Consider the following 8,951-nt stretch of genomic DNA (forward strand, 5'->3'; position numbering starts at 1 on the left):
TGCAGCCTCTCATTGTCTCACTGTGCGGAGTGGGCACTCTGGGCTTTTTTGTTTGTTTTTGTCAATGGCCTGAATTACAGCTTTCCTTTTTCAGCCTGCTTTGGTGGGAGGAGGGGAAAAAAAGCTTCCAAAAGTAAAAGAAGCGGGGCTGGTTCCAGCGTGGTGCCAGCTAGCAGGAGATATGAAGTCTGAGCTTGACTGTTGGCTCGATCCATTTTGCAAATCAGTTTTTCTAATAGGATTGCACCTGCTTAAAATGGCAGGCTAGTCGAGAAGTTGGACCTGTGAGCTAGTGGGTCAGGCGCTATAAACAGGTGCTCCTGAGAATCCTCCCTGATTCATGCTGCTAGGAAAGGAGAATCTGTCCTACAGCAGCCATTATGCCAAACGATCAACTCCCAATTCTTGCCCTTTGCATAAGCTGTTTGTTGGGCACTGTGTGTGGGTAGAGCGTAAATATGTATGTCTTCATGAGTAATGTAGCATCAATAATGAAGTTAAGCATGAAATCGCAGCTGTTTAACATATATGCATCTGCCATGATGTAAGGCCATCCCTGCAGGCTATTCAGAAAACAAAATTGTTGGCAGTGCTTCTTCACTGGCTACCTGCATAACATACAGGGTAGTGATGCAAGACAAACCACTGGCCTGATCTAAAATACAATGAAGATGTGACGAAACATCAGATGACTTCCATGCGCTTGGGAGTGGGACCAAGTACTTGCCCCAGCCCTGGCCAACCGCCATTTATGCAATAGCAGAGACCAGTGGGTGGGTGGCAACTCCTGCCTCATCCCCCTCTCGCTCACCCCTTCCCAGCACAGATAACATCTTTTTGGCTTTAGGGGTAATTCCTCCATGTCTTGATTTTTGATTGTGACTCAGGTGATGCAGTGGTAGTGATAATGGAAGGGAAAAGGCAGACTGCCACTAGCAAAAAGGCAAGGTGGGCAGTCTTGTCCTGCACCAGGTGTGGAATAGCTTTATTTGGATTTCAGACTGCCGAGTTTGATCTAAAAGGGGCAGAGGGATTCCCAACACCTTTAAAAGATTTAGAGCCAGTCCTCAAGTAAGCCAGGAACTGCTTACTCAGGCGTCTAAGCGGCCCTTGCACCCCTTGTCTGCTCCACCAGCCTGTTGTCAGACCTTAGCAAGCAGTGGGCCAATGTGGGACACTTGCATGTGTCCAGTTCATGTTCTTCCACCTGGATTTGTTTCAGGATTTATCCTCTGCCACTTCCATCAGCTGTGTGTTACTACAGACAGTACCCATGTTTGCTCCTGAGGATCCCAAGTCACTGGCAGATCGGTGTTGCTGTGTGCTCTGCCTCTGGCAGCATGTCCTCAGCAAATATCCCATGGCTCAATAAACGTTCTCAAGCCACATCAGCTGGGTGGTAGCATAGCCAGAACCTACCAGAGCACAGCCAGGGAGGGGATTCACCCACCGCAGTGCTCCAGCCCTGCTCCTGAGCAATGGTGGTGGGCTTTGGGGAGGTTTTGGCACATCTAGCTGTCCCCAGTTGCACCTTTCCTGCCATTAGCGCCAGATCCTGCTCCCTCCAGGGAAAGTGAGCCCTTCACTAGAAGCAGGTCCCATGGTCCCTGCTGCGGACACAACCACCCCAAAGGCTGGTGTGCTCCAGTTAAAGCATTCTGCCAAAGGGACACCTGAGAGCAGGTTTCAGCAAATAGACACCCAGTCTGCAGGGAGGAGCCAAGTGAATGAGCTAATGGCAGCCTTTTAGGTTTCCTTTTGTCATTAAAAGAGACACTTCTTTTAGCAAATCTTGGGAGAGGGAGGGCAAGAAGATTGAGTTTAATGAAAGGCACTTAAAAGCAGCAGGGCTATTGTCATGGGCTTTGGGGGTTTGCTGTGATTCCTCCATTGAAGGAGGGATAAAACAAAGGCAATTAGCCTGCTGGTCCCACCCTGAGAGCCCCTGCTCCCCTCCAAATGCCAAGGCCGTGCCTGGGATGGATTCTCCATGACAATGAGCCTCTTCCCAGCCTGGGTCAGGCAGTAGCCCAGCAGCCCAGGGCATAGCCTGCTCCCAAGGAAGTCAGTGGAGAAATGTCCTTCCCTTGGAGAGAAGCTCCAACTTCAGGACTCCATCCTCTCTGCTCTGGCAGCCATCGGAATCCCCTTGTAAAGTGACATCTTCGAGGGAGCAGTGTTCTCATGGAGGGTAGTTGGGAGCCCGCAGATCCCAGCTGCTGGACCCTAAAGCTAAGTGTTGCAGCAAGTCTCATCTTCTTTTCTCCACTCTTTCTAGAAAGATGCCACCTCAACCGGGCAAGGCTGACGCAGTGCAGTGGTACTCAATGTGAAACCACGGTCATGCTGATGACTGCAGGCAAAGCTGCCTGGTACCTCTGCCCTGTGCTGCCCGTACCCTCCAACACTCCCAGCCAGGGACTGTGGCTCTTCCAGCACACACAACTACTAAAAAAGGCAGTCCCTCCTTGAAAAGAAGTACAGTCCAAAGGCATTTCAAGAGACACGTTGGATCGGTAACACAGATGCTTGCTGGCTCCTACATGTGGCACTTCTCCAGGATGGGGTCGTTTAATTTTGCTCAGCGCTGGCCTTATCGACATGCCAGCAAAGGTTCAGGCAGGCACCCACTGCAGGTCTGCACTTGAGCTACTCCACAGTACAAAGGCTTTGCCAGTACAGCTGGATCAGCCCAGTCCCCTAAAGGAGACCCAGCTCCCATCAACAAAGGAAACTCTTGTGCCAGTAAAGTTAAAGCCCCCACCCCCAGCAACACCGAATGTATTGCGGGGTGGTGGGAGGGGATTCAAGAGGCAGAACACAGCCACCCGCGCTGGGTTTCATCGCCCGCCAACTCTTTTGGAAATAGGGCTTCAATTACTGCCACTGGCCATGGACTGTGGTTTGCATCTCCTCTGAAGGAGGCAGCTTTTGATTTGCCCTGTTGAGGGTGATTTTTCTGTGAAATCTTTAGGAATAGTTAAAAAATATAGTAGCATTCAAGGAAACTGCAGATATCCTGCCCTTGCCCTCTCTGTATTTCTAGTAATGGAAAACCTTCATCAGACTTCTTGAGATAAGACCCCACAAGCCCCACAGGTCTCGCCTGACATTCAGTGTGATGTATCTCAGTTCTTCCCTGCTCATTTATGGAAGGTGGTCCTGTCAGTCTTGTTTTGATAGCACACAAAATAGGAGGGACAAAACCTCATCTTGTAGCTTGATCTAAGATGAGAATCAGGCCTAGCTTATGGTACATGGATGGCTGATGCTTCAGCTAGATAGACCTCTGCCTCTGCCAGATGGAGACTGCAATTGTTGGGAAATTGTTGTTTCTCCTTAGACTTTGGAAAAAAAAAAAAAGACCAGTTTTATTGTCCTGTCAGAAAATCCCTCCAAAACAGGTTTTTATTTCCAATTATTGAAATTATTCCAATTATTGAAAGAAGAAAAACATGGATTTACCTTTTCTTTTCCCTTCTCTTTTGCAGAAATCTCCATCAAGCTGAACTCCGCCCCCAGCCCCCCCACCCCCCGGAACATTTTCTATTAAAAAGAAGGCTGATGGAATGTTTTTGACCAAATTACCAAGTGCAATATTCACCTGGGTAAGATGATGAGAATTTGCCCCTCAAGGAATAACTGAAGTGTAATGTAAAACATCAAAGGTGTGGGGTTTTTTTACCTTATACTTGAGCTATCTCTGAATCATATCAAATAATCTTCTCGTTTCATAACACCATACAATGCAGGCTAAAAGTGTATGTGATGTGCTTTGTGTACTGCTGAATGGATGATTAAACTGTCTAACCTGAGGGATATTCATCCAGGGCCTGCCCCAAACATAGTGAAGTCAGGGGAAAGACTCCCACTGACTTCAGAGGGCTTTGGAGCAGACCCATAATCAGCCAGCCTCTCATATACCTCAGGTGGTGTCTACGAGACTGCCTGGGGACACGTGAAAGGAGCTAAAGATTGCAGATTTGTGAATTAAACATCATAGGCCTGATCCAGGCAATTGGTTGCCATAGGAGAGTGGGAGCTCTCTCCCCCATCCGCCTGGGCTCCTCGGATCATTTTCGCTTTCCATGCAGTCCATTGTGTCCGGGATTTATTGGCAACGCAAAGCTCTCACCATGCGGCCAGTCCACGTTTGCAATAAACAGTGACAAATCAGGTCAGGACTGATGGTTAATCTGCCCTTGGACCCTTCAAGTGGCGCTGATTTTTTATCTAATTAAAGTAAATAGTGGAGCTGAGCTCTGCCATTTCCTTCCCAAGCCAGTTCGGAGGGTGGCAGAACCTGCCTCTTTGGGTCCACCACAAGTAGTGATCCTGAAACACACAGGGTTAGTGCCTCAACTCCAAGAAAGCAGAAGGACTCAAAGCTAACACCTAGGCAGAACCAAGCTTGGACTTCCTTCAGCAAAGCAAATGATGCTCACATGGGGCCAGATTATATTGCATGTGTGGGGAAATGATATTTACACCCATGTAAGTGTTCTTCTAACCTAGACAGAGGACATCCAGTGAAGCTACCAGGCAACAGGTTCAAAAACAGACCAGAGGAGGTGGAGGTGCCTCACTGGTTGTAGAGATGCCCTGGGGATCTCCTTACTTCAGGAGGATGGAAGGGCACATTCATAGAAAGGAAATGCAGCAGGGGTTAAGGAAATGCAAAGACCCCCACCTTTAGGTAGAAAGTTCCTGAACTGCAAAGTGTTGGCACATGGAAATATATTTTGGGAAAGTACCACTGTATGGGATAGCCTTCCCTAGGCAACCACCTTTTGGCACTGTGAGGCAGGATGGTGAGTTTGACAGTCTGATGCAACAGAGCCCTTTTATGTTCCTGTATTTATAGTAGTGTAGTTAAAAGCATCATTTCAAGTTTCCATCTTAGTACAGGCTGATGCAGAGCTCTGGCCCATCCTATTGATTTTCACGAGCACTGAAGACACTCAGCTTGCTGCAGCAGTTCTCACTCTAAATGAAAGCTGGCTAAGTTAGAGCAGATGAGTTGCTCTCTGCAGGTGCCTGCTTCTCTCCATGCCATGCAGAGGAAGCCTAGAGAGCGAATTTAGGCCAAGCTTTTAGATCTCCCTCAGGGCAGGAGTGCTTGGTTATCTGGAGGTATGGGGCATCTGTCATGTGTGGTCTTACATCTGGTTACAGATTAGTACCATGGCCACCAGAGATGGAGAAGTCCAAGAAGGTTTCAAAGCAAGACACAAACCTAATCCATAGGTCAGCCTACTTAGTTATAGGAGAGGTACATGAGAAGAAAACTCCTGCATAGCCTTTCTTTCTCTGACACAGCAGCATCTCAGCCTTGCTTTGGTTCATTCGGTTCTGCAAAGAGCCAGAGAATTTCATTGAGGTGGTGCAGAAAGGTTTGATGAGCTTTTTTACACACTGTATTCTTGTTCACATACTGCCCTAATCAGTGTAGGCACTTTCCAGCAGTGCAGCATGATCAATATGTCATATGTATTCTCTCTTTCCTGCAAAAATTGCTCATGAAGAGTAAAGCTTATGGTTTTGCAGGGGAATATTGTTTCCTAGATGTCCAGGCTGCTCTGCTTTTCTTGTAGAAAAAGCTCTTTGCAAAGGGCAGCCTTGCTGGAGAAGGAAGGAGGTAAGATTTGTGGTGCACCAAGAATTGCAGCTCCACCACACCCTAAGCTGTCCCCAGCACCTGGGGCAGCAGTTTTAAAGTTTTGAGCACAAATCATTATTTGATCAGTAGCATCAAAACTATCAGATGTCTCAGTGGCAGCCAGTTGGACAACCTCTGCTGGCCAACAGGAGAGCAACACTCGTGACAGAGCTAGGGCAAGACACCCTGGTCTTGCACTGATGAAGCTTCATCAGGGTCCTTCATTAGACCAGAGCTCATCTTCAAGTTCAGGGGAATGGATTTACATCCTAGGGAAGACGATGTGAGTTTGTGGATTTCCCACAAGTTACCAAGTGAAAACAAACCCTAGCCTTGTCAGACAGAGCTCTCAGCTCACGGGAACTGGCTGCATGTAAACCCATACAAGCTAATGAAGAGCAGCTGGGTTCGGTAGCTAAGGCAGCCTGTGCCTAAATGGAGATACATGTTGTCAAAAGACAATAAGAGCTTTCATACTTTGGTGGAGAAAAAATTAATGCCTTCTTCCTCTCCAACATTTGCAGCTTATCCTTGGCAGCATGGCAGGGAAGCAGACCTGACAAGAAACCAAGGAGACCTGTCAAAGAATCAAGGAATGTGTTTATTATAATTGAACAACAGACTGTATTTATTTTCACTGTCCCTGTCAGGGAATAGTTGAGTAGTGGGAAGACTAGAGCAACGAGCATGTCATGAATGTTAAGGTCATTTATCATAACTCTGAATGCTGTTTCTTTCCAGACAGCAGCTGCTCGTCACAGTGTGAAACCTCATTCCCTACCCTGGAAAGGTGACAATCCAAAGAGACAAGTATGACTGAGGAAGTGTTACTGGCCCTGTTTTACTGCAAGGAGTCAAGGAACATCATGGGAAAGTGATTTGCTAAAGGTCACACAGTACTATAGCAAAGTTAGGTGTCAAATCCATACTTCCCAATGCCTCCCACACATAACTGTCCCTGCTGAGTCAGCCTGACACATTCTAGCATGGCTGCAAACTCACCCTTCCTTGGCACTCTTAGAGGAAAGCACAATGGATCACAACGTTGCTTACCCAAATCTTACCTACAGCTGCTTTACACAGGAGCATGAGCGCTGCTAGGGAAATGCTGGTCCTGCCTAGGGAATCCAGTAGCATTTAAACTTGCTCCCTCCAAACACCACAAGTCACCCTTGCAGCCAGGGACTGGTTCTCTCCCAAGGGATTTTCATAGTGTGTAAGACCTGTTCTTAACCACAGGACAACTGGAAATGTGCTTAACTTGCCAGAAATAATACCAGCAGCTGGGAGCCACATTGACCTGAAACTTGTGATCCATTTCCATGCATTACAAATGGTTTTATAGTAGGAACGTTTAGTTTGAATGCCACAATCTTAAAAGAAAGGGTTAAAATGTGTTATGAGTTGAATCCTGCTTTCAAGATCTGATAATCTAATTACAGGAGTTCAGGTCCCTTCTCTACCCCCAGTGCAATGGTGTTTGCATCCAGGAGTGATATGGATCTGATTCCACCCAGTTTGAGCTCTCTCCAAGTAGCAGCCTTGCTCCCCGTGTAACACGTGCTGCTTGCACTGGTGCACCTCCATGTAGCTGCCGAAATGCACTGAGAACATCTGCTCTCCCTGTTCCTGGGAGTGGGGGAAGTTTTTTCCCCAGTTTTTTGTGGACAGATGAGTTCCTGACCTCTGGTTTCATGAAACACTTTGGATGCAGGAATGCTGCTTTCCCCCTTGCTCCTGGCAATCTGTTTCCACCAGGAGAAAGTGATGCTCAGTGCCTTTGTGGGGAGGGTGCTGGAACCAGGAGGAAGGATGACTTCTGAGCTGACCTTAGAAGTGGCCTTGAACTAGCCAAGCCACCACGACTAGATCCTCAGCTATTCGGAGGTATTGGTTCAATAAGTCTAGAAACGCATGTCAATTTGCAGCAGAGGAATTGCCACAGCTCACTTTGCGTCAGACATTTCACTGCGTGACTCACTCCCTAGACTTCTCTGACTGTACAGAGTGTATTTCCCCTGCTTCTTACAGGACTTGGACACCTTGCTCACTTATAGACGCCCACCTGCAGACACATACAATTCAGTGTCTTAGCTGCAAGCTGCGTCTTGCCCTCTCTGCCCACCTACATGTCTGGCTGTCAGATCCTCACCAAAACTCATCAACTCTTTCTAAGAGTGGGATCAGTTTCACCACCTTCAGGTGTTTCCAGCACAGATGCCTACAACTGAGCTAATCACCCTTGTCTCCCTTTTGGGCTGAAGTAGAGAAATTGGAGTGATGCACCTGCTTTTTTTTTTTTCTCCTTTTTTTTTCTTTTTTTCTTAGGTCTCCTTCAGGAATGGGTAAATTGGTCCCCAGATCTCTACTGCAAATGGAGAGGGGTAGATCTGCTTTGGTCGGATCAATTCCCTCCCCACTGTACTGCAAATATCATGAAAGCCATCAAGGCCATGGAGGGAAGAGACCCAAATTAGTGCCTTCCCCAGGGAAACAGTTATAATTCATCAGCCCTGGCCTTCTGACCATGCCGGTGGGAGATATGGAATGAGAGAGGGGTTAAGCAAGATAAGACAAACTCATCAGGAACTATTAATTTGTTTCACTGCCCTTGGAAGAGGTCTTTTTTTCTTTTGCTCTAACACCCAGAGAAACTACTGTGTTTCTCAGATTGTTGAAGGAGTGAGGCCAAGTCCCTCTTCTGATGTAAATTCCCCTGGATGCATCCTGCTATTCACAGTACAGACAACTTCATTTGCTCTGCAAGCAGCACAGGGAGCCACGCTGGGCCCAGGTTGACTGACTGACACTGAGAAATAGAATTCAATAGCTCTGATTGTTAAATGCCACTCAGGCAGTGAAAAGAAACAGCTTGCATGGGCCCCCCCTAACCAGTGAGTCGCTCTAGTTGTGTTTCACCGGCAGGACACAGGCAGGTTTACATTCTGACCTGTGCAGGCTTTCCACCAGCATTGCTGCTTGGAGTCCATCACCACCATTCCCAGGAGGTAAAGGGAAAATCTCCCTTCATGCTTTCCAGGGGCCACTGGGGGCAGCGCCCTCTGTTTCCCTCTCCTCAAGGTTTTCAACAAAGTGGAAGAAGAGCCCCCTAACCATGCTTTCACACTGTGTTTCCAACACTTGGCTCGTCTAGAAAAATCAGGGCTGAGCCCACCAAATCACACTCAGACTTAAATCATTTCCAGGTTTATAAAGATTATCCAAAGATTAACTACATTTCTAATTGTCCCACCACCTGTATTGAAATGTACTGTATGTGTTAATCTCAAAT

The sequence above is a fragment of the Falco peregrinus genome, chromosome 2 (assembly GCF_023634155.1).
Source record: "Falco peregrinus isolate bFalPer1 chromosome 2, bFalPer1.pri, whole genome shotgun sequence".
In the NCBI taxonomy this organism is placed as follows: domain Eukaryota; kingdom Metazoa; phylum Chordata; class Aves; order Falconiformes; family Falconidae; genus Falco; species Falco peregrinus.